We start from the raw sequence: 26,953 nt of genomic DNA, 5'->3' as shown, positions 1-26,953 counted from the left end.
TGATATTTATGTCACTGCTTTATTATCTTTTATGTAGTGCGTAACTTTTTTTATTAAAATGTAAAAACTGCAAAAAAATAAAAATAAATAAATCAAGAAACACATGACCTTTTTTTACATTACCTTCATAATGCGATTTATAATGGTATTTTGTCAATATTTCAATTTTACTTTCCTCTATAAAAAATATTGAGCTTTTCTGAGTGTGCTTCACACAGGTTAGTGGGGTTGACAAATTCCTTTATATGGACCAAACACTTCACTTAAATATTTTTCACAATATTGTTCTGTCTTATGTAAAAGTACTTGTATAGTGTGCAAATGTCACGTACAGTGCATCCAGAAAGTATTTATAGTGCTTAAATTCATTTAATTCTTTAAAACTCTACACACAACACCCCATAATGACAATGTAAAAAAGATTTTTTTGAGATTGTTGCAAATTTATTAAAAATGAAGGATTTACAGTCTTTGCTCAATATTTTGTTGATGGACCTTTGACATCAATTACAGCCTCAAGTCTTTTTAAATATGATGCCACAAGCTTGGCACACCTGTCTTTAGGAATATTTGTCCATTCCTCTTTACACTACCTCTTAAGCTCTATCAGGTTGGATAGGAAACGAAGGTGTACAGCCATTTTCAGACCTGTCTAGTGATGTTTAATAGGATTTGGAACTGGGCTCTGGCTGGGCCACTCAAGGACATTCACCGAGTTGTTATGAAGCCACTTTATTGATACTTTGGCAGTGTGCTTTGGGTCATTTTCCTGCTGGAAGATGAACCGCCGCCCCAGTCTGAGGTCAAGAGCACTCTGAAGCAGGTTTTCATTCAGGATGTCTCTGTACATTGCTGCATTCATCTGTCCCTCTATCCTGACTAGTCTTTCAGTTCCTGCTGCTGAGAAACATCCACACAGCATGTTGCTGCCACCACCATGCTTTATTGTAGGGATGGTATTAGCCTGGTGATGAGCGGTGCCTGGTTTTCTTCAAATGTAACGCCTGGCATTCACTCCAAAGAGTTCAATTTTAGTCTCATCAGACCAGATAATATTTTTTCTTGGTCTAAGAGTCCTTCAGATGCCTTTTGGCAAATTACAGGCGGGGAGTGGCTTCCGTTTGCCACTCTTTCATACAGGCCTGATTGGTGGATTGCGGCACAGATGGTTGTACTTCTGTAGGTTCTCCTCTCTTCACAAAAGAACGCTGGAGCTTAGGCAGAGTGACCATCAGGTTTTTGATCACCTCCCTGACTAAGGCCCTTCTCCCCTGATCACTCAGTTTAGATGGCCGGCCAGCTCTAAGAAGAGTCCTGGTGTCTCCAAACATCTACCATTTACGGATGATGGGAGCCAAAGTGTTCATTGGAACTTTCAGAGCAGCAGCATTTTTTTCTGTAACCTTCCCCAGCCTTGTGCCTCAAGACAATCCTGTCTCTGAGGTCTACAGACAATTCCTTTGTCTTCATGCTTGGTTTGTGCTTTGACATACACTGTCAACCCTGGGACCTTATATAGACAGGTGTATGCCTTTTCAAATCATATTCAATCAACTGAATTTACCACAGGTAAACTCTAACTAAACTGCGGAAGCAGCTCAAGAATGATCAGTGGAAACAGAATGTACCTGAGCTCAATTAAGAGCTTCACTGCAAATTCTGTGAATACTCATGTACATGCGATTCTTCAGGTTTTTAATTTTTTTATAAATTTGCAACAATTACACAAAATCTTTTTTCACATTGTCATTATGGGGTATTGTGTGTAGAATTTTGAGGAAATAAATGAATTTAATCCATTTTGGAATAAGGCTGAAATATAAAAATGTGGAAAAAGTGGAGCGCTATAATACTTTCCGAATCCACTGTACAAGAGAAATTTGAAATTATTAAACATAGCGGCCTCTGGTGGATTTGTGAAAACAAAAACTGCAAGCTGACATAGCTCTGGGTACATATGTCATGGTCCCCAGAAATGTAAACCTGGGAATGTATCCACAATTAGCCTGGGTTGTTTAAAATAGCTCTTAAGTTCAGTGTTGTGTTTATATTTATGATTGTTTATTTACGTAGCACCGTGATCTTAGAGACACGACAATTCATTCCACTAGTGAAGACAATAAAGCTCAACTTGGCTTGACTAGACTTTAATTTGGTCAACTTTACCTCATGTAAACGATTATAAGCAGTAACTATAGCCGTAGCAGTAATTATATTCACAAATAACCCATGTGCTGTACACAGATTTTAATTGCAATAAATAAATTAAAAATAAAGAATGAATACATACACACATACACATACATACATGCATGAACCATAACTACAACCGCTCTGAAAAAAGGGTGAATTTAGGCATGCATGAGTTTATACTGTGAATAATGATGAATTTATACTATGAAAACAATCTTCATTCATTCATTTTCTTAATTAAATAATTTAAAAACATAGGTAATATTCATTCATTTTCTTTTCAGCCTTGTCAATTTATTAATCTGGGGTCGCCAAAGCGGAATGAACCGCCAACTTATCCAGCATAAGTTTTACGCAGTGTATGTCCTTCCATCTGCAATCCATCATTGAGAAACTCATACACACTCATTCACACACATACACAATGGACAATTTAGCCTACCCAATTCACCTGTACCACATGTCTTTGGACTTGTGGAAGAAACCAGAGCACCTGGAAGAACAGCCACATGAACATGGAGAGAACATGCAAACTCCACACAGAAACGCCAACTGACCCAGCCGAGGCTCGAACCAGCGACTTTCTTGCTGTGAGGCGATCGTGCTACCCCACTGCGCCACCGTGCAGCCTGAAAACAATCTGACCAAATATTTTCAGATCGCCTGAGGAAGCAATTAAAAACAGACAAGCTCAAAACATTTAACTTGGTATAGTTTACTTCTAAGTGGATTGACAAAAACATATCCTAAATAAGTTATCAGGTGTAAATGAAGCCTTTGTTGCTGAGACCTGGAATTTGGCCTTGTGAGCAAGTCAAGGTAATGATAATGGGTGTGTTTATTTCTGAGTTTGGAGGGACTAGATGCTTAAAGAAACGTCTCAGAAACTGTGAGAAAAGAGGTATTGTTGCTGTTTATATTCTGAGAAATTGTAACCATTCTTGATCTGCCTATAAGCCTACAAAACTTAATCACAATGGAATAATTAGGACACTTTATTATGACATTGTTATCAATTGGTACAGTTATGTTAAGAAGTAATGGTCAGAGAATGAGGTCGTTGAAAGGTCACAGCCTTAATAATTCAAGTTCTGGTCACGTATTTCACTTCATCATTCTTCTCACATAATGCTCATTCTATTTCTATTTCTCTCTGTGTGTGTTTCTGTTACTCTTTCTCTGGCAGACAGGTTGAATTGTAATGTGTTGCATAATGTTCCCGGGTCCTTGACTGTGTGCACATTCTCTCGCCCTGGGAGAGGTTCACATTGTCACAGAAGAAAATGCCGTCATTTCATACTGAATATTGTATTTCTAGCTCACTGAACCACCAGGGCTATGGAGGGGAGGAAAAAAAACAAGTAGAATAAGTAGAACAAGCTGTTTGACAAGAGTGTAATACAGGAGTTCTGTGCTTAGATTGGTTATTGCTATTTTGTAGCTGCATCAATATAGTGAAACTGTGCTCATTTATAATGTATGCAACGAAGGGAGTGATGTTTGGGCTTATTCTTTTGCTTTGGGTAATAGTTCTGCAATATCTTTTCTCTTACATCTACGCCTTACTGTATCCCACACCACTGACCCACTGCGCTGCTTCTGATGTGGTATTTTTGTAATAGTCTGAGCTCATACATTACTCCTACACTACGCTACTCCAAATATCATACCATAATGTGTATACATCTCTGAGAGAGCTGTGAAGACACATGCAAGACTTCTTGCGGCCTGTTCACATCTGGATCAATAACTGTAAAGATAACTTTTGCAATAACTAACATTGTTTATTCCGCAAATGTGTTTGCATGCTTTATTAAAAATTATTATTATGTTGGTGTTTTAATTATGAACATTTAGATTACCTAAGCTTAAGTAAGTTTCAAAAATATTCACAAAATTTGCAATTAGAGCATGCATTCGAACTTTGGGCCTGTCACTTCCATCAATTGATGACATCACTACAGCTTCTCATAAGACCAATCAAATGCTCTTTTTAATCTCTTAAGTGCCCCCCTTCCCCCGCTACTAACTAAAAATAGATAACACTGTGGTGGAAATCACAATTAGTATTTTCTATAGATGTATAACATAGTATTCAGAATTTTTAAACGGTTTCCATTGTGGTGAATCACCGTCTGCTGTTCTTTAGACCACAAAACATATCAGGCCCATTTGAATTGTATGCTGAAGACTTTATCGTAACGTGATAAAGAAAAGATTAGAAGGAGAAACATTAGACAACATGCTCAGCATTACTTTTACACAGGGGTTTCATAAGCTGGCAAATGCGACTTTACATTTTTTTTTTTTACAAAATATATTCTGTCCAGTTTACTCATTTGCATTAAACAATTACTAATTGCTAATTACTCTACAAACATACCTCTGTGACTGCATTATACTGTACCACACATGTGATTGTTTTGTTTGTATTTTAAATGATGTATGTGTGACCCCTGCTGGCATTAAATATTTTCACTCACCTTGAAATAAAAGAGCCCTTATTATGCTCTTTTTTTACAAGCTGTAAAATCATTTGGTGTCTCCAGAACGAATATGTGAAGATTCACCTCAAAATACCCATCAGAATATTTATTATACCCTGTTGAAAATGATAACCTTTGTGTTCATGGGGGGTTTTGCAACCCAGGCTCATTACGGATACGTACCTAGGTCTACAGTTCAGGGTACAGTGAAATATGTAACTGGAGGTATGTCTGCTCACAGTTTCTGTTTTTGGAAATCCACCAGAGGCCGATGTACGCTTTTTGATGATCTCAAATTTCTCTCATGCATCTTTTTCTTGCATGAATCCACCAGAGGGTGCAATATACGCTTTAGCCAACCAGGGGTGCGTTTTCGAAAACCATCATTAGCAAACTAAGGAAGTTTCGCAAGTTGTGTTGTTACAAACATTGTTCATTGATTTGGCATTTCCCAAATCCATCGTTCCAACGAACATTTGCAAACTGCATCGCAAACTTGTACTCTTGTAACTACACTAAACTTGGAATGATTTATAAAAAAACAGTAAAGTCATCTCTCTTACTGTAGGTGTAATTTGCTTTTAAAGGGTTTTTTACAGTTCAGTTTTTGCAATAGCATACTTTAATGCTGTAATAAATATTAAGTTAGTTATTAAGAAAGTATATATACTGTATATGACATGGGCCTGTAAGTTAGAACATTCTGCAGTGGTTTGAATGTGTAAATTGTAAAAGTAGACTTTAAAAAAAAAAATATATATATATATGTGTATATATACTGTAACATATACTGTATATATACTGTATATATATGTGTGTGTGTTCGTGTGTGTGTGTGTGTGTGTGTATATATTTGTGTGCATGTAAAACAATATAATTTACACAAAAAATTATGGGGGTTATCTCTAAAGAAGTTGTTACTGCACCCCATTTTGAGTGACATTATGGATGTTTTTTTGTTATAACTAACGTGGTTCAAGCAATGGATCAGTGACAGAGAATTTACAGTTTCGGGAAACACTCGTCCCTACATTTTTTTCCCAAATGATGCATCGTACTATGATAGCTCAGTTATGTTGTTGTATTTTACCTGTTTTTAGAACCATTCTTTGCCGGACTCAAACCCTACTGTCGCAGTCAGTTCAGCTCCATGTCCCAAGTTCGTCGTAGTACGTGGCGAGCTACTAGGCTAACTGGAAGTACCGTAAAATCCGTCTTATGGGCCCACTTATGGAAATAAGTGGTTAACTGGTAGCGCTAAAAGAAATAAAAGCCATCTGCAGCGTCATACCGCCCATTAGCGTTTATTTTAAAAGTGAAATTCAGCCATAAATACCTCTGGCTACATAATTCATGCTCTCCAGAAATGTAGACAGGGGTATGTATCCACAATGAGCCTGTGTTGGGATTTTAGCTGTTTTGCACTTGTGCCTTTAAAAGCTAATGAGCTGGTTCTCACTGCCCACTGCTCAGGCATATTTGCTTTAGAACAGAGTAAAAACGATTTTCATATCTTAAATAAACAGCACAATGATGGACAGCAACTCCAGACATTGATGAAGGAGAGGACACCAAAAATTCACAAAAACCATAATAATTAGTTCTAAATGCTATAATAAAACAGTGTACCGCTTTTTTTTCGGTAATCCTGCACAGATAGTTCTCATAGATCCATCTTTTAATCCCAGTTTCTTTGCAAATCCTGTCTTAAGTATATGATATCACATGTTAATAATGAAACATGATAATACGCACATGTCAATCAATATTGGTGGGTGGGGAGGACTACACTGCTACATCATGGTGTGGTCGGCCTCAGAATTGCTGGGTTTCAGCTCCTGTTTTAATTTTCTAGTAAAATTAAGAGTTAGTAAACGTAATGTGTTTATACCACTCTATTATGGCTGCGTGCGTACTATTTCCACACACATTTCTGTCCAAATAGCTACCAAAAGTTGATTTTGTAAGATGCGCTTAAACCCTTCCCATCTCAGAAAGTCTTTTTATGGTTGATGAATTTTCAAAGTGCTATGTAAAGCTTTTCTTTTCCAGTTGCATTCATTCACTTTTACTGTACTGGTGATTCTATTAGTGTGTGCTTTTCCCAGGACCTGCCTGGTTTTAAACTAAATGTGTACTTCCCTGTGAGATAAGCAGAATGCATGAGGAATTGTGTTCAAATGTAATTGTGACAGTGCAGAAGAACGGTTTCACTCTGTATTTATTTGAGCTTCACATCTACAGATAAGTCTTGTTATGCCGAGGAACATTCTATAGCTGCACGCTAGTACTGTCAGGAACTATTTTCTAGCTAAAGGATAACATTTAATAGGTTGATTTGAAAAGGTAACACAGATCAACTTGTACAGCTATCTTTATGGGGACTATGAATTTATTTTACCTGATATTTTGTGGATGTGTTTGCGTGTAGATTGCAATTAATGTATTTTGTTGTATCCTTAGGGAAACCAGTGACTTTAAAACAATGACGAGGGTTTTAGTGACCTGTTTTAATACCCTGCTTCAAATTGGTTATTGCTTCAGTAAACAAGATCCTGTTGTATTTATAAACAAACATGAATAGAAGCACATATATAAACAGGTTTATATTTTTTGAGGTTTGTGAACCGATGACGTTCATAGAGGAGCAGTGTTGCTGAAACAGGGTCAATGACCCGTGTCAGATGTTCAGATGTTGTCATCTGTCGCACAGTCAAGAGTAAAACATGCCGTGTGTTTGAAAGCTAATGCTGACCTCCGGCGGCTGTTCCTGGTAACTGTTCTCGAACATCCACGACTGCAAGGGACGTCATACGATTAAGTCAATACATCAATAAGTTTTAAATAAGCTATAAAGCTATCAATGCTCAGTGTGAGAGACGTGACACTGTAAATGACTGCTGACATCTCAAGTTAGATAAATAAATAACGTTATCACAGAGTTACAACAATAAAAACGCCTATATTTGTTTCAGAAATATTTTATGTAGGCCTTTATTTAATATATTAGTGCTTCTTCAGAAATATCCAGTGACCGCATGCTTTATTGTGTTGTTAATTAGTGTGGTATTTATTTGGTTAGCTGTATGCATTCAACGCATATGCACAACAGCCAAAATAATAAGACTTTTTTTTTAAAGAATTAAAAATTAATAATAATTCCTACAATTTTCCATATGATATTTTAGGAATGTTGGTTTGTGGACAAGCAAACAGTTTCAACGAGCTAACGAGACATTAAAATGCAAGTGTGTTTGTGGGAGAGCAGTTGAACCTCCGCAAATTGTGTGAAACACTTGTTAAACTGTTCTTAAGCAAAGGCGATTAGTTGAACTGATAAGTAAGCTCTTTATTGTGCTTAAATATAAGTGCCAGCTGTAAAGCTTAGGGGCCGTTAGCTTGTAACGGGTGTTTGAGATGAATTCACACCTGTGTGTGACTTTTTCTGCTTTCATCAGCAGGATTGTCGTCCACTTAAGTTATGGAGGCCTATCGTACAGTTTAGCTCTAGCCCGATAGGCGGCAATGTTAGGTATTTATCACTAAAATATGCCTTTGTTGTTTCTTCATGATATGAATTTAAGCTAGTACGTAAATATAATGTCAATTTGTCTAGCAATAAAGTGTGCACTGATGTTCTCTTTGTAACTGTTACTATGTTCGAGCAAGAGAGCAGAATGAGTGTCGGGCACGCGCGCGCGGAGCTCTCCATGGTGCTGAATTTATTCTTCAAATTCCGCCCTGTCACTGGACAGAGTCAAATATTGTTAATAATGATGTGTTTTTCTTGCATTGAATTATTTACCCTATATTCAACATATATCTCCTATATCTTGGAAATAAAAAGTAGGCTGCTTTCTCCATAAGTGTGTCAATTATTCCGATTTATCAGTAGTATTATATATGCTTTGTCTATTTAAGTATTTACGTTTCTTATATTTGGATTTTGGCTAGTGGATAATTTATAATTTTGTTCATTAATTATAATGATATTATTCTTTAGCTGAGTCCACTTAGCCTTTTTTGACAATATTTATTCGTTTATTTGTGCATTTAGGCATAAGCATTTACTTTTACATTTAATATTACATTTAATTTGAATACAACATAATAAAAATCACACATGCTCGACATGGACAATTGTTGGAATTGTCCTCTGTTCTTGTTTTTTTTTTTTTTTTTTTTGTGCATAGATAGACGGTCCCGTCACACAAGACTCAAATGGCGTGAGTTTGGGGCGGGATTACTGATGGCGGATGGCAGTAGCTATTTTAAAACTCCAGTTTCAAACTATTATTTTATTTTTACAATTTCGTACTGTGAGGTTATAGTGGCGCACTGACGTTTTCACACACATTGAACTTGAAGGAATAACACTTCTGAATTAGGTGAAATGGACCAATACAAAAACAAGAAACGTCTTTTTAAAAATTCCTATCCTTTCCAGGAACGTGGTTTCGTTCTCTATTTTATTTGTGGTCATGTTTTCCATGATTTTAAAGTGTCGGATTTTTTTCTGTAAAAATAACTGTCTATTTTTTTTAATTAATCGAGCTGCTTTTTAAACGGTGTAGGCCCTCATCTACGTAACCACAGTACAGCGTAGTCATTTAGCTAACAGTGTGACAAGATAAGAAACAGACAAACAACAAAAAGTGATCATACATTTATTTGTTGAACGTGCACCACAATGAGCCAAACAAAGCAACACATATCTTTCTTAGTTGAAAGATGCCTTACCTGTAAAAAACCTACACACACACAAACACACACACAAACACACGCACACACACACACACACACACACACACACACACACACACACACACACACACACACACACACACACACACACATATATATATGTGTGTGTGTGTGTGTGTGTGTGTGTGTGTGTGCAATAACATTATTATGCAGAGTTGTGCAAACTAATTTTTACTATTTCATCAAGCATACCTTAGAATGAACAAGACAAGCTATGTAATCTTGTCGTCAAATAATTGGTAGGCCTAGCCCTGCGGCCATGTAAAATTTGGGTTGATTAATCTTTCACGTTTCACGTTTTACCCCGATTTAATTAGAAAGATTCAAAAGAATTTTGGTAAAATTTAACCTGAAAGATCTACCCATGCCTATAGCTCTTAATGATTAAAATGCACAAATACAATCGTAAGAATCTATGCCGATTGTCTGCCACTTCGTTATAACTAAATGCTGTAGACTACGAGCTGTCAAAATAATATGCATTAGTCCAGTTATTGTTAATCGGAGTAGAATAATCGCCCCATTTAAGATGTAACCACGAGTATTTTAGTGATTAACGATAATAGGTGATTTTGCTTTTCATATCTAGTTGGATAAACGAACTACGAACCCCTAAATATGAGAAAATGACGTTGACGTTTGATCGCTATTAGTAAAATAAAATAAAAAACAGAGAGTCTATTTTATAGCCTGTACGTATAAGTATATCACTGTATATCAGCTAATCATTCCAGGTGTTGCACAGTCAGGTGTGGGCTATGTTTTATTCCCCCCACGAGCTTCTGTTGAAGTCAAACGCGCCATTTTTGTTCATATCCTATTTACGCACCCAGAACATTCAAACATTTTCACAGAAAAATTAGTTGTTGAACATTATCAATAGATCCAATGACCAAACTATATTTTACACGGCCTGCTATTGCATTTATAAAAATACAGTGGTGCAGTCTAGTCTGTTTGTATAGCTTAGTCTCACCAGTTGATTATTCTTACGAATAAAAACACTTGGCTACATTAAACGTATTGAGCACTTTAAAACAGAAGTGAGTACAACGTTTGAAATGTTTGTAATTATCTGTACGGCATATTAGGCTACTCAGTTGTGAGATAAAGTCGAGACTGTGCCCGATAGGTGGCGCCCTTGTACAGCAACAGCTAGCTAAATTCGCGTCACTTGGCAGCTGAAAAAGGTCCGTATATGGATGAGAGCATATATAGCTAAATGCTTTACACTATACGGCAGGAAACCATGTGGGTTTTTTCGTCTGGTGAGTTTAACCAACCACGCAGTGACCTCCTAGTGATGATAACCAAGAAAGTGTTTGCTAAATAAAAAACCTCGAAAGTAAAGTCTGAAAATGTTACATTTTAAATCGAGCTTTAAAGTATGTGCAGGGTCCATTTCTATACGAAGGCGAAACCAGGCCTCAATAATTCACGTGAAAATTCTATCAACATCCCGGAAAATGAAAGCGCTTTTTCCCTTTACATGATTGTGCTCATTGTGAATCTGATATCAATTGGTTGCTTGTCGATATATCAAACGCCAGCTCATGATCCACAGCTGTGGTGCACTTGATTTCTATGCTAAGCAGCTAAGTGTTCTTGCGCAAACTCGTTGCTGGAGAGATTCTTCTCTTGGCATTCACCGCGTGCCTTAATTGTATGGACATTAAATCAAGGTCCGCTGTGAACACGCAGAGCGAGAACTCAAAAAGAACGCACGAGCAAAACCCCTCATTTCACACTCAAATTTCGCGCCTTGACTGGCACATGTAACCTAACCAAGAGCTTCCGAGAGAGGGGCATAACATTTGAACGCTTCAGTCGGTGCATCAGTAGAATCCTATTGCAGGAGCTATAAACAAATCCGCGACCTACTTAACACTTTTCCATCCACCACTTTAGTCTTCAGTGGCGTTGTCCATATCTGATACTGCAGTTTAAAGACAGATTAATGACGTGCACCATGTCTGAGCTTACACAATGGAAAAATAAGCTAATCGATATAGCACTTTTACTCTTGCGCTCAATACCATTTCCTTCGGGGTAAAAAAAAGAAATCAAAGAAAATAAATAAATAAATAAATAAATCGTCCACGGGTTTCTTCATTCAATCTTTATATAAGAGCTCTTTGTCCTTGATATAGTTGGAGGAACGAGCAATAGAAGCATCACGAGAGCATCACATTTCAAGAAAAAAAAAGGAAAGAAAACAAAACCTTTGCAGTACAAGAGCACTTATTAACGCACTATCCTGATGGAAGAACAGGAATGTTTCCACAGCTCAGATGCTGCGACTCCTCTTGTCTATGCAAATACGCCCTCCTTCGCGGCTTAACGCCGATGCACAATAGCGTTCCTCTTCTGTATCGCGAAGACACGTTAGCACAGCGAAGAAAAGCATCGAAATGAAATGTGTATTTCAGCGATAATTCCTATTTTCGAGCGCTCTTCGCGTTTTGGTTTCTGTCCAATGACTCTGCGGAAGCTATGGCGCTCGGAGTCTGTTCTTGAGGATGACTTGCTCTTTCCCTCCATTTAAAAGAATCTCCGCAGCATCCTTCTGTAAATTCATCCTCAGACGAGCAGGCACTGGGGCCAGTTCTTCCCGATCTATCCCTTTTAATCTCGGTCGTCCTCGGGCAGCGGCTTTTTGGTCCTGCCCTGAGTGTTTTTTCAGCCTCTCTGATCCAGTCTCGCGGATTAGAGGTCCTCTCTTCCCGTCCCAGACACGCGCAGCCTTCTGCTGATTGGGCTCAACGCAAGCGGATTACATTGGGACATAATGACGTCATGGCCCGGGCCCAAGTTCTCCCCCATTAGCCAAAGCCTCATCAGCGAGATGTCCTTGAAATAGCGCGCGCCTGACATTCTGCAAAAAGAAGCTGCATCCAGACGTGCATTATATAGACGGAAATAGTTTTATTGCGTTGACGCGTTCTGATGTGTTTGCGTCCATATTTAAACTGGACTCGTAATGTTTCACATGCACTTTACATACACTGTGTACTGTCCTAAATTGCATAAGTTGAATGCAGCACACGTGTATGAAGAAAAACATATTTTAGAGTAAAGATGGCGTGAAAATATTTATAATGTGCTGAGATTATTTTTTTGATAATGTAAAGCGGAAGAACTCGTTGTCATTCCAGAGAATTAGATCCTCCGATTTTTAGCACAACGCAAATTTGCTCCTGTTATGCAATGCAGAACAGCCCAATGATATATTTCGGTGTGGCATTTGCAGGTTTTAGTTTAGCTGGATATACAATTTTGAGAAAAGGCTATGTGATTGCAATTGTATTGATTCTTTGGCTAAAATTGTTCAGTTTTTCTAACAGGGTGTGCATATTCTAAAAATGTTTAGTTTTAACCTTAAGAACTGAGTATTGGGGTATTATTTTTCATAAATGTAGCCTACACTGACAAATCATGTTTTAGGTTGCACCCATAGACAGTAGGCTACTGCGCCTCCATTGGTGCAAACCTGTTTCACTTATGCAGATGTTTAGACGTCTTCGTTTTAACATGCATATGAATTAATAATTTACATTGATTTTTAACATCTGCCAGTTGTTCTGATTTTTTTAACGATTCCAATAATTTAATCTCTTGCTTTAAACAGTATGTGGTTGTTATATTTGTATTCTTATAATCACATTCAAAAAGTTGCCCTTGTTCTTTAACCAAGCACGTGATATTGAATACCCCGTTGTTAGAAACGTATTTTACCTATCGCCTTTAATAGACACGCTACTGATATCACTTGTGTGGCTTTTGATCAAAATTCTATTCATTTTCTCCTCTTCTCTAAACTGAACTGAATACAGCATTAACTGATGACGCTTGGTGTGTTTTTGTTATATAGCTCAGTTTCTTTTCTCAATAACCAATTTTCCAATCGAATGTATGAGATAAATGAATCAAAAAGTGTATTTTTTTCGACACGCACGATTAATGATGTTTACTGAACTGTTTTGACAAGCGTCTGACCTCGATGATATTGACGTTAAATTATGGGTTTTAATGTATTTGATTAGCTTGCTTAAATAAAATAATTCTTGAATGTTTGTTAAGTTCCTACAGCACGCTTATAAGATTTAAATGTTTATCTTGACCGTTGTTGTCATGGCTGGATTTTAGTAGGGTCTTCTCCAGACGTCCCCTGTGGATAGAAACAAAGGCTATTGAGAAGAACAGTCCTATATTTTAAAGGTATATCCGTTTTTATTTATTTATTTTTTGTGATCAAACGATTCTTCTTTCTTGCTAAAACAATTGTCTCTCCTTTTTTTCGTTTTAGCCTACCTCTTTTTTCGATCGTGTTTGCCGTCCATATTTAAATAAAGCTAGCATTTTTAGGGCTAAAATTTATTTGATAAGCATCATGTCTCTTTAGGCCTTTATCACGCTTAAATCGAAACGAGACTCGAGATTCCAACACAGAAACGCGGTCCGGTCTGGATGATAGCTTCAAATGCATGGCGTGTTTTCTTCAATCGAAGAATTTGGGCAGATTTTGAACGCATATTCGCCTCGTTTCTTGTTCAGTGGTTTTAGATCTCTTGCCACACAAATCCCAGCTCTGACAGAAAGCCCTCAGAGGATTTTATCAGTTGGGAAAACACCTTCCTGAATCCGAAGGATAACGACGGCCACTTGTCCATAGCAAGAGAAGCTGAGAACAGGACGGCGGAGAAAAGGACAGAAATGAACGCTGAACGCCGTCAGTTTGCTATTTCTCCCGACTCAGTTGAGCGGCCTCCTCGTCTTAAACTGCGTGAAGGAGGAGCTGTTCAGTTGCATTACAATGACATTCAGTCCCAATTCATTCACGCGCTGTCTAACGGTCTTTGGATAGCAAATCCAGCCCATCGGGGGGTCGCAGCCCTCTCATTACGCCCCCAATCCCAACACACACTCACTACAATAGACCCAACAAAGGGCGAGGGGAGCGGGCCTCAGCGCGGCGCGGCCCGGGCGCTGAACTCTGGGCTCCAGCGGGAAAAATGCACTTCAGTGTTGGTGTTACGAACAACGTGTTAAAGTGTTTTGTTATTTAGGAGGGTCCGTTCTCAAACGAACTGGGGGAAAAAGAGACGTCACACGCGTTAATTTTATAAAGGGCGTTAAAGGTGAACGGATGACTTTGCTAGGCGGCTATAGTTACGCGTTGTGTTGGTACACGTGTATGTGACGTATACTGCATGGCCTATATGGACGGGGTTAAAGCATCCATCAATGTGTGTACAGAAGTGATTTTACTGATTTCGACTCATTGTTCCTTACTGTAATGTAGTGATGGGTTTTGCACATTGGAGCATAAGAATGCGCGTGAATAGAAGTGTCACAGCAAACTCGACTCCCAGGGTTCAAGGCTAGGTGACAAAATATCCCCATGCATTTAGATTTTTCTGGAAAGCCCTAAATACAGTTCAGAATACGACTAAAATTACTTGATAAATCAAAGACACATTTAACTAATTCACATACACATTATATAATACACAATATTTTAAATCAATCAAATAATTGAAGAAGAGAGAAGTATTACTTATATCCGTCAACAAGCTGGGCAAAATTGTTTTTGTGTGTTGTATTTATCAAAATGGGAAGCACATTCTGATAAAATATTGATAAATGGAAAATGCTATTTTTTATTCAAGCTCTAAATGCAAAGAGTTTAAATTTTATGATTACCCCGCTTTATTGTAGCCTATAAACATTGTAAGGCAGTATAGGATATGGTATTCTTATGGTCGCAAATGTTACTGACCCAAATGATTTGGTATCTCTGAAGTACCATATTATTAAAGGCTATATGCATGATTAAAATTATAACTAAATATGTAACATTTTTATTTTAAAAATTCACATCCCATGACCGCTTTCATAGCAAGTTAGCACGATTAACCCATGCATGGCTGGAAACTATCGGCGATAATCTACTAAAAATAAAAAATAAAAAATTATTAATAATTTTGTTTGTTTATTTGTAATTTTTAAACGTAATACAAATAAAGCATTTTTAACCTTATTTATATATGTTGTTGCACTGCTTACAAGGTAATATTAAGTCATAATAATTAGGAAACCCAAAGACGCGGAATTGATGGGTAAAACAAGATTTTATTTTTGATTACTCATTAACTTTAAATGATTTTTTGTTTTTGTATTTTTGCTCTCGTAGAAAAGCAGCCCAACATCTAACAACAAACACCTTAAGACCAGTAATACTGGTAGCGTATTTCTGATTTTAACACTATCTATATCAAAATATTAATAGCTACACTAATATATGAAATAAAAATATGTAGGCTACTTAGAATTATAATTAGAAGGATTGCCTTATGCAAATACATGCATAGTGTCGTTTTGTATAGCATAGAATTTCTAGAGAACATTTCCAGATTTTCCCAGGGAAATCATACCGATTTTCGAATTGACGTTGAAGGTTTAGACAGGCCCAGCTGGACGCTTTACTTATGCGGCTATTCAAGCAGAGGACGGAAAGGTCATCTCTACGGCCCGGTGCGCCCGGGAAACGCGCTAAACATGGCGCCTGTATTGCCGCTCAATTATTCAATAAACACGCACATTCGCTCCTATGTGCTGTCCAGTGCTTTAGGCGTGTGTGAAAGAGATGCACGTTTATAAGTGAATTTTCAGGTGTCTGTTTTTTAGTGTAATGTGAAGTTACACTTGAAGACATTGGCTACATTTAAATATCAAGCGCGCGCCTGTCATTACCGCAACGTCATATAAAAATTCTCCCATTTAGTGGCCACTTGCGAGTGGAAAAGAAGTTTAATGCTGCCTACTTGTTTAGAAGAGGTATAGTAAGGTGTAACTTTGCAAACATTTCCTGAGAGCAGAACCAGAAGGACCCTCAAGTATTGTCTGAGGAAATAAAGAGAAACACCCTCACAAAAGAATCCATTGTCAAGCCCGAACAATCTGCGGGGCCTCATAAGCTGTCCTCCACAATCAAGATGGTGGGCAATGATTTGAATGCGAGTGGGGCCTGCACTTTCGTGTCTACCGAATGGTAATCACTGAGAGGATAACCATCTAGTCAAACACCGCACACACATGCATCCAAACGCGCCACGCGCAAACATACCATACACGCCCGCGCGCGCGAACTGTCCAGTGCGTTGTTGACAGTGTCAGAAAATGTCGGATGCTCTAAATAGCGCAAGAAAAAGTCGGGGTTTAAAAAGTGAAAAAGGAAAGTTATTACTTTTAAAATAAACACAAAAGACATTAGACGATATTTCACACTGACCTCAAAGCTGTTTGTTATCAGCGATAATCAGGAAAGGTCGTTTATTCACAGGTAAGGAGAAAATGTCTGTCCCGTCAGAAGTCCTAAACGCACACAATGAAAAGCAAAGCTGAAATTGGGGGATAGGACATATAAATAACAAAATTCGTTTGCTCAAAGGTATCCTCTTGGACGAATTTGTCTGAAATGAGTTCAGCTGCGGCACAGAATTAAGTCAGGTAGGCTATGTCAGAGCAGCGAATAAATAAATCGAAAAAACAAACACCGAGAATATTATTATACGAATATTGATGCGGGGAAATCTGTAATTATTGCTTAAAGTAACGTTTTAATTGTTGCTAAAACGTAGGGTCTATTTAGATAAATTTCTAGCATTAAACAAGAGTCATTTAAAGCTTTTCAATCGCTCTGAAAACCTTAGACTTGCATTAGCAGTAGGCTACATGTTTTTTTTTTTTTGGTAACCTACATGCTCATTTATATTCCATATTATACTCTTATTCCCTTATTGCTTATTGTCTCAAACAGTCTGTATATAGCGCAATGTGCACTTTTTATTTATTTATTTATTTATTTATTTTTCTCTTATTAAGAAATAGGTCACGTTTATAAAATATTCTCTGAAAAGTTATTTGGGAAACCAAAACTGGTTGTAAAAAAACATTTTTACGTTACTTTCCAGAGTTTGTATTCTTTAATCATGACTTGGCTTATAATTCTACATGTCATAGACAATCTAAATGAACTTGCTCAGTCTGAGCTGCATTTTAGCATGATACAAATCGTTGTCGTTACAGCCCTAACAGTGTTTCCCAACTCTATAAAACACAAAACATATCCCAGACACTTCCCTTCTGTCCTTCCCCTCTGGCTCTTTTGTCATAACATGCCTCTGACCAGAGCAGACTCCATGACATGGAATATGACAAGAGAATGGGACCATAACCGTGCCTCAAAGCAAAGCCTTAAAGACCTTTTAGCAAACAGTGTGGCTGGAACCAAACGCTGGATGATTTGTTCTCTGCATGCGTTTCGTGATGGAACAGAATTCCAGTGAGTTAGTTAGTGCATGAGGAAAATAAACAGAAAAAAAAACAGCCACGAGACGTGTGATGCACTGTGCTGCATGCATTCACTCATGATGCTCTTCAGAATTATTGACACCTTGCCTCTTGAGGTACTTGGGTGACGCATCTGAGTGTCGATATCAATGCAGGAACTTCAGTACAGCCTAATAAATGTCAACATCAGCAGCCATTGATCCGTTTGCACCATGATTGGGACGGTATGGCAGTCTTTGCAGTCTGGTGTTCACGGCACTCGAAGAGCACCATGCAGTCTTGTACAATAAATGAACACACTAGTGCTGTTGTTGAGGCTGAGGATGCTGAGCTATATGATCTTTCTATTATTAACATGAAAAAATGCTTGTTTCAAGTCACCCTACTCTCAAAAAATGATGTTTTCTGTTTGTTATTTATTAGCTTAAAAAAACAACACAGTTCTTTCACAGATCTTTTTGGGTGGACAACCTAATAGTTTTATGTTCAATCCACTTAAATTTGTAAAAACTCATAAGTTAACTTAATTCTTTCATGTTGTCCCAACACAAATCGATTTTGTGGAACCCAGCTTTATTTTTTACAGTGTACTGAGCCACAATGAGTTCATACAAACTAAACATTTGTGTGTGTATGTGTGTGTGAGAGAGAAATTTATTGGGTAAATCAGTCAAATTCCATTAATAATGCCCTTATCAACAGGATGATGCTCAGTCATTTTGAATTTACCGATCCATTCTGGGGTCCAACCATTCAGTCGTGTCTAGAGATGACTGGAATAATTCACCAGAGCTCTTGACTCTTCTTTCATGTTTCCACTGAGTTCACTCCCAGAGCCTGCAGTGGAAGGAGAATGAACACCACTGAAGGGCTGGATTTGGAAACCTCATAAGAAGCATTGTTGACAATTCAGACTGAAATCACTTGAGAAATAATTTCGGAAACAGTCATTATTGGATTTATTTGCCTGCAAAATGAAAAAAATGCTATAGACTGAATTTATATACAGTATGTAAATTATGTTTAATGTCATTTCCAAAGAGATGTCTAGTTTGATGTTTCTAATAACCTGAACTAAAATGTCAAAGTAAAGATAAATTATTGTGATTCAGTGTAACTGGGATGTTAAAATAAAACATGCACTTTCTGACCTGCACTGATTAATACTATTAGTGTTTGTAAATTAAGTTATATTTTATTGAATTTAAAACTGCTTGCTGACAAATTGGTTAAATCTCGATAGAAAGGTAGTGGCAAAGTATACAGATTTAATTAATAAAATTACAATTAATTAATATTTAAGACCTGTACTCTGATATTCTTAAATACAGTCTTTGAGAATACGTCACCAAAATATTCTTGTTGTAAAAACACCTGACATCATTCTGTTGATAATAAACTACTCTTACATTAAATTATATTTTACTGGATCTTCTGTAAATCATGATGAAATAGTTATTATTTTGGCTAAAATATACATTCTAATGCACAGGAGAAAAAATCAAGAAGCATCTCTATATATAAGATGCAGTGTTCAGCATAATTAAGTACACCCCATTTTGAAAATAAATATTTTTATCCATTTCTCACTGAATTTTGGCAATGTATTTTGGTACATTTAATCAAAACAGATTTATTAAACAAATATATTCATTAAAATAATATTTCAAGCAATTCATGCAAAATATTGTAAAAAAAAAAGTAATTACAAACTACAAAATTTCAACAAAAGTTTTCAACTTTTTTGCTTCTGTTGATTTTTCCTCTTTTTCAATTTTGTATTTAATATTTTTCTATAACATAAAAATTTGGGTGTGCTAGTTTTTAGACCGTTATCCTAAGTTGTTTTGGTAGATAAGCTCCAGATTTGATTTCAGACTAATCTAATGTATACGCACAAATATAATATTGTCTAACTTCCTATTAAAAATATGAATATAAAAGATAGATTTGTGAGGGGTATACTTATATATGCTGAGCACTGTATATATTGAAATAGATAAGGTTTCTCCATAGTAATATTATATTCTCACATATTAACAAATGAATCATACTTTGACTGAAAGTTGACCAAAAATATGCATTTATGTTATGACAAAATAATAAGCTAAGAGGGAAAAATCACAATATAATAAATCTTGTCTGACATAAATATGTGTATTCTATGTTTTTGGAACATTTTTATATAATTTCTTTAGGCTTTTTATATCTTTATACACATTAATATTTGTCTTTAAAAAGTAAAGGTGAGTAAACTGTAAACAGTTCCATGTTGCTTTGTGATATATATATATATATATATATATATATATATATATATATATATATATATATATATATATATATATATATATATATATATATATATATATATATATTATTTCATAACTGGAGTGAAATGCTCAGCTGATGCTCAAAAACAGATACATTTTCCGCTCCCCTATTGCTGCTTGTCTTTACTGTGTGTATGTGTGTGTGTTTAGGAGGGTTTAGCATACAGCTGTGTCGTCTTGCTGCACAGTAGGGCTTCACGATACCAGAGACATATGTGATATACAATGCTGCTGCTGAGTACTGCCATGACGAGATTTCTTGCAATGTAACATTTCCCTAGAGAAAGGCTACTTTTTATTACCTCTATTAAAATCCTTAATGTATGTAATGATTTAAAATAAACAGGTAATAGATATTTTTCTGATCTAATTGAATCAAATTCAGGCTTTAAAAAGACTAAGTTATTCACTGTTGTCATTTTCCTCACCTGTTTCTCCTCCCGCTATTAGTTTTTATTTTCAGCTTTCAGCTCTGAGGCATTTGGTTCACCTTTGGGATTGGTTCAGCCAATAGCATAGCAGCACCAACTGGGGATGTGTGTATAAAGATAGTAAGGTTCCATCTGATTGGTCAGCTTTAAATAAATAAATGGACATAAAATAAATGTAATGTATCCACTTCTCTGAGGATATTGCATATATCGTGCAGCCCTACTGCACAGCATCCATCCTACCTGCATTACAGAAGAGAAGCGCTTGTTTCAGTTTGACCATGTGTGCTTTCAAACATTACATTATTTTTGTTCCAGGTTTAATTACAAATATGACAAAGATGCTCTAAGGCACAGTGTGTGTGTGTCATGTCTTTAACAAATGCATACATTTTGTCACTTAGTTCACTCACCCAAGCGTAATCATTTGAATTATTATTTAAAATCCCGCGCACTGTCTTAATCTTCTCACATAAGGAAATTGCAGATCTGAAGGATTATCTCACTTTTGATATTCCTAACCTTTCTCCTCACACTCATTATCTGACAGGTAGAAATCCCAGCGTAAGCTCCCATCCATCTGAAGCCAAAATGTAGCAGGCTTTCAGATAGCATGTGTTGTCATCTCTCTCTGTCTGTTTTATCCCCAAGGTCTCGCAGAGAAAGGATGAAGACCTGAGGGGGGGAAGGGAGGAATGAGGTGATGAAAACAGACATCCTCTGAAAGGTCAGCTTTTGCCGTATTCCTTTTTCCTTTTCTTTTTTACATTTTATTTCCAGGTCAACTCCTTTAGGCCTGCACAGACATATTCAAATATATAGCCATCACACAAATGACTGATCGAGGGAAAAATATCTGTCATCTGCATTTTACATTTACAGTAAAATTGCTGAGGTACATCATAATAGGTTAAAACACATGCCATTCTGTCTTTCGTGTTTCTGCTAACATTCTCAAAACATGCATGCATTTTTTTTACATCGCTGTTTATGTATTTTACCTATATATTTTAGAGCTGCACAATATAGAAAAAATTAGACTGATCTGTATCTATACACTGTATGTATACAGTTTCACCAAATGATTGAATAGCAATGTCTGGAAAGAATTTATATAGTGACACTTTATTTTAGGGTTTAGTTCCCGCAATTAGCAAACCATTAAATACCATCAAATATTAAATTAGGAGTTCAATGAACTCCTAATTTGCTCCTTATTAAGGTAGTTTAGGTATTGGGTTAGGGATATAGAATAAGATCATGCAGAATATGTAGATTCTAAATACTAATAAGCAGCCAATATCTCAATAACTTGTATACTAATAAGCAACTAGTTAATAGTGAGAATTAGTCCCCAAAGTGTTAGCAAATGTCTTAATTTTGATTGATTGGGATGATTCTGTAGGGCAGTGAATCATGCATAAAATGTAATAAACAAACTACAAGCGTTGATGAACGCAATAAGGCAAAGTTAAAAGGGAAGTTAACAGTGCATGCTTTATTGTTTTGCTTGTTTATTTGTCAAATGTAAAAATGTTACACTGCAAAGTCAACTCAACATAGTATGCATAGTTTGTGATGTCTGATGTCTAATAACTGATTTTTTTTTTTTTTTTGCCATGATGACAGTAAATAATATTTTACTAGATATTTTTCAAGATACTTATATACAGCCTAAAGTGACATTTAAAGGCTTAACTAGATTAATTAAGTTAACTAGGCAGGTTAGGGTAAGTAGGCAAGTTATTGTATAACGATGGTTTGTTCTGTAGTCTATCAAAAAATATATATTGCTTAAAGGGGCCTAAAAATGTTTTTTAAAAAAAAACTTTTTTCAGAATAAAAAATATCATCAGACATTCTGTGAAAATTTCCTTGCTCTGTTAAACATCATTTGAGAAATATTTAAAAACAGAAAACAAATTCTAACGGGGGATAATAATTCTGACTGTATTACAGATGTACAGTAAAGCAAACAGAAAAAAAATATGTGCTTGCTATTTTTAATACAAGTTTTATTATTTAAAATAATAGAGCTCCATTATTTTGGAAAAATGTAACGTGATATTTATTCACTGTTATGGATTTAATGTGACCAGATTACTCATCTCTGTTTGTAAAGAATTTGATCACACTTTACAATAAGATTTCATTAGTTTATGCATTTACTAACATGAAGTATGACCAATACTTGTAGAGTATTTATTAATCATAATTTAACATTTACTAATGCTTTATTAAAATTTAAGTTCATGCTTGTTACCATTAGTTAATACACAGTGAGTTTTCATGAACTAAAAATAAACGATTGTATTTTCGGTAACTTATGTTAACTAACATAAATAAATACTGTGATGAATTTATTGTTCATTGTTTGGTTATGTAAGTAAATACATTAGCTAACATTAACTGATACAACCTTATTGTTAAGTGTTACCAGTTGTTATACATTTATACACTTTAGATTGATTAGGATGATTCTGTAAGGGAGTGCATTTGCATAAAATATAATAAACAATCTACAAGCATAGATAAATGCAATAATAAAAAAACAGAAATGAAATAACAAACTGTATTCAGGTTCAGAAATTGAATAATCAAATGTAAAATAATACTGCATTAGTCTTCATCGTATAAATAATTCAATAAAGTAAATCGTTATCAAAGTTACAAATTGTTTCGTTTCTAAGACATGAATGCTTTTAAATCCTTCAAGACCTCAAAAAACACACTCAAATGATTAATTATGATCCAGACTCAACACTGCAAATCGATGTGACTATTGCGAATGATCACATTGCAATATCGATGCTGAAACAATACATTGTGCAGCCCCAAAAATAATGTACATTTGTGATGAAAAAACACAAAAATCTGACCGTTCATAGGCCACAATTACATTTAAGCATGCATAATTAGTGTTTTTTGTCTACATACATTAATGGTTTTCTGCATGTATTATTAATGTTTTTATTCATCAGGGACACTTTAAAAGGATGAACACATGTATTTCTGTTTGAAATTTATCATTTAATAATTTATCAAATACCCCTAAAAACATCATTATAAATTCAAAAAATGATTGTTTTATCACACAGTTCACTCATAGTTTACTCACCCATGTTTTGAAAAAAAAAGAAGCTTTTTTCCTACTATGGAAGTCGATGAGTTCCACCAACATTTTTCAAAACATCTTCTTTTGTGTTTAACAGACGAAAGAAACTCATAAAGATTTAAAACCACATTATGAAGAATAAATGATAAGTTAATTTTCACTTACGAGTGAACGTTAATTTAAATAGACTGGGGACATCCGAATGTACTTTTAATATTGTACCATGAATTGTGTGAATAATTAAATCATTACTTTTTTTACATGCATAGATAAATGCAAAGATTACGTAAGGCTACCAAGAGGAGAGCCTAAATTATAGGTGACAGAACAAAGCCAAATGTATCCACACTGAAGCAAATAATGAAATATAAATGAAAGCAAAAAAAAACTCTTCTCCGTGTACATATGAAATCCTTGAAGTGCTCTGTAAAATAAAAGCACTGGCTCATATCTTCTTTTACATCAAACACATCACACATCAAAGCATCTCCTCACATCACTGGCCCGTTGGCCACCGCCACAGCCCGTGTCTGAGGAGGACACCCGGTCGGACACTCGGAGCACATTAAGAGTCTGTCTTTAAAGGATGTGATTGGGCTCAGTGATTTGATTGGTTTCATTGACTGTCTCTCCAGTATTTATCGGGCCTCTCTCTCACACACTTTAGACGGTGTAACGGAGGGCCGATATGAATCTGATGTGACAATAAAAGGGCAATTATGTACAGCGAGCAGAATATCTGCTTCCTTTCACCTGGGGAAGGAAGAAGGGAACGGCGAGATAAAGAGAATGATTTTCTCCGTCCCATTCAGAGCAGCGTCATTGTTAAACATGGTGCTCCTAACACACAATGAGCGTATACATGTAAATACAGCATCCCCTTTGTGATGTATATGAATGACTTCTGAATGCCTCTTTAACAGGGCACCTGACAACACGAAGTATAAACTGCTTCCACATTCCCCTGCTGATGTTATTTACAGCGGATTTAAGGTTTCTTTTGATTCTTTTAATCTATCGATTTACATTTGCAAAGGCATGCCATTCTATACAAAGTTCAGCTTTTCACTCTTAAAGGCACAGCGCTCCCAATGAAAGAACAATAATTATCACTTAGTCACCATCATGTTGTTGTAAACCTGTTTAACAAAATAAATACGCACTGTAAAACCCAACAGTCAACTTTATCAAATGAAATGAGTGTAGTTAACTCAAAACTGACTGAAAGTTAATTCTACTCATTTGAAAAGAGTTTTGAACTCAGTGTTGAAGGTAATGAGCAGTTCTGGCCTGTAGGGTTGAGGGGCTCTGGGTGAGATAAACAAAATTGGGCCCACTGGTATAAAAACAGTAAGAAAGCACACACACAAAAAAAATACAAATTTCATATTTAAGAGTGTACATTTTTATTAATATTAACATAATAATAACATATTTAACCTATAATATATATGTAAAAAATATTTACTCATATTGAAACAAATAATTTTGCAAGTTTTGCAAAGTACTATTAAACAATGTATTATGCATAGCAGAACATTACTTTGAGCTAGCTTTTTTCCTCTGCTTTTCTTCTTTTTTCTGGCTCCGGAAAGATGCCGTTTGGACGCCATTTCAATTTAAATTAAAATTCAGTTAAGATCAATTACAAATATCAGCGACACTTATGGTGTTATATTACTTAAGACTTTTTCGGGTTTATATCGAACATGCGCAGCTTAGAGATATGTGGAATCTGTGTAGAGTACATTACATCATTTCAGTTCACCCGATAGCTGATTGCGTGCAGTTTAATGCAAAATTTGAGTGTGGTGCTGCTGTGTATATTTCTAATATTTTCTGCTTTTATTCATACTGTTGTTAGGTATTTATTATCGTTTTCAGCTTTGTCATGTATGAATTACACAGAGCTATTCTTTTTATGAAACAGGTTTTTTTTTCTCACCGTCGTTGTGAATTGTATCACGCTTATTGGGGTTTGTGCACTGCGCAATGCACATTGTTCATTATTTAAACAAACGCGCTCGTCCTCAAGCTTTTGTTCACAATAAATATTCAAGAGTAGCTTTGGTGGGGTCCTCCAAGAAACACAGGTCCCAAGGCGACCGCCTATATTGACTGCAGGACAGGCCGGCCCTGTTAATGAGTTAAATTCCTCCTCACTTCAACTTAAATGGAGTAAGTTTACAGTACTCATATAGATTAGTTTTTAGCTCTAATGGTTTGTTGCAATCGGTTTTCTCAAACGGTTTGAGTTGACTTAACTTACTGGGTTTACAGTACTCACTTGGTTTGAGTTCTCTTAATTTGTAGGGTTTTACTGTGCTCAAATTGCTTAGTTTACTCCAATGAAGTGAGTTCTCAGCACTCATTTGGATTCGTTTTTGAACTTAAATGGTTCATTACAATCAGTTACTTAAAATGGTTTGAGTTAAACCTTAACTTTTTGGGTTTTACAGTGTATATAAACACACAGTTTTAGTTACCATTGAATTTCATTGTATTACTTTCAAAATGACCCAGTTTTCATTAACTTGAACTGTCCCTTTCATTTTAGCATAATCTCCCAGGAAGAAACTACCAATTTCAATAGGTAGTCTAAACCTGATACAGTATGATTCGATTGTCCACACATATTAGACATTCAACCATAAACCAGAAACCTGATTTTTAGCTTGTTGTCTTTAAAAAAATCACACAAACACAAGCAGAAAATCATGAAATTCAATGATAGAATGCATCCTTGATCATTTTCAGCTTCTTCTCCGTCAAATGATGTCACTTCAGAGTCATAGACTTTAAGGTTTTTTTATGTTAAATTTAATGCAAATGTGACAGGACTGACTGAAACATAGGGAATATTGTACATTTATTTCTATCATATATTTGTAGTATTTATTTGTAGAATTTATTTATAATTTCATGTTTTTAATCAATTGATGTGAATGATACTTAATCTTGCTATTTTCTCTCTACATAACAGTTTTTAGCATTACAAAACTTAAAGGTGTAGGTTCAATTGAGCTGAGAAAAATCTGAAAAACAAATGAATGACATGTTTAAGAACAACTCACAGAAATCAAGCATCCGTTCTTTTTTTAAATGTTTGGGATGAAATACTTTTTATTCACTGTATTTATGTTTTTATTTTAGGGAAAGATAATGTACGTTTCTGGTAGAATGTCTCATATACAACATTTAAACCAAAAGTCCAGCTCATCTACAAAGACTTGACATTTCTTCAATGACAAAATATGTAATTTATGTAAAGCTTTACTT

The 26,953-nt window shown here is 35.8% G+C and overlaps 2 long non-coding RNA genes and 1 other non-coding gene across 4 annotated transcripts in view; 1 reads left to right on the top strand and 2 right to left on the bottom strand.

Moving 5' to 3' along the window:
* Positions 1–26,953, top strand: part of LOC141380475 (uncharacterized) — a 156,550-nt gene that overhangs the window by 44,568 nt on the left and 85,029 nt on the right. The window contains exon 3 of one of the 2 annotated variants that reach the window (XR_012398439.1): positions 21,211–21,286. This is a non-coding gene — a long non-coding RNA (uncharacterized lncRNA). Of the gene's footprint in view, positions 1–21,210; positions 25,043–26,953 lie in introns of those variants that run through there. The other variant, XR_012398438.1, reaches the window with a different exon arrangement.
* mir124-5 (microRNA 124-5) lies at positions 11,051–11,179 on the bottom strand. Its single transcript, NR_030063.1, has one exon. It is a non-coding gene; the product is annotated as a microRNA 124-5 (primary transcript).
* On the bottom strand, positions 11,548–14,192 carry LOC137489112 (uncharacterized). Its single transcript, XR_011008448.2, has 2 exons — positions 13,755–14,192; positions 11,548–13,611 (listed from the first exon to the last, which is right to left on the bottom strand). It is a non-coding gene; the product is annotated as an uncharacterized lncRNA (long non-coding RNA).

This window comes from Danio rerio, chromosome 23 (genome assembly GCF_049306965.1).
Source record: "Danio rerio strain Tuebingen ecotype United States chromosome 23, GRCz12tu, whole genome shotgun sequence".
NCBI classification, from domain to species: Eukaryota; Metazoa; Chordata; class Actinopteri; order Cypriniformes; family Danionidae; genus Danio; species Danio rerio.
This window is presented reverse-complemented; position numbering and strand designations above follow the sequence as displayed.